This window comes from Odontomachus brunneus, unplaced genomic scaffold, assembly GCF_010583005.1.
Source record: "Odontomachus brunneus isolate Ranch 3 - 2012 unplaced genomic scaffold, Obru_v1 Obru_scaffold_056, whole genome shotgun sequence".
NCBI classification, from domain to species: domain Eukaryota; kingdom Metazoa; phylum Arthropoda; class Insecta; order Hymenoptera; family Formicidae; genus Odontomachus; species Odontomachus brunneus.
The window spans coordinates 1390070-1390554 of record NW_022639506.1 but is presented as its reverse complement, the minus strand read 5'-3'; positions in this window follow the sequence as shown (position 1 = coordinate 1390554).

Genomic DNA, 485 nt, shown 5'->3' with positions numbered 1-485 from the left:
GTCCGAATTTTGGCTTAATAATTTAACGAAAAATCGATTCATTTCGGTTCGATTCTCGGCTTAATTTATTAATAATTTAATTTATTTTCTTTAATTTGTCGAAATTTAATTTGTTGTCAGTTCAAGAACAAACACGTATGCATAAAAAATATCTGCGGGGAGATGGTATGTCGTATATAATACGACATAAGAAGTTATAAAGTACATTAATCAAATAGTGTATATAGGGCGTTCGTAAGATATATATAACGTATATAGAGCATAAAAAAGCATATATAACATATATAGATAATCAAAAAGCATATATAACATAAATAGATAATCAAAAAGCATATATAACATATATATAGCATAAAAAGCATATATAACATATACAGAGCATATAAATATTACATTTTGAAATATATCAGTTTAATGTATCAATATCATCAAGAAATAATCCGACGAGAAGGAAGCCTGCCGAGTCGAAATTTCAATTGGCTGTT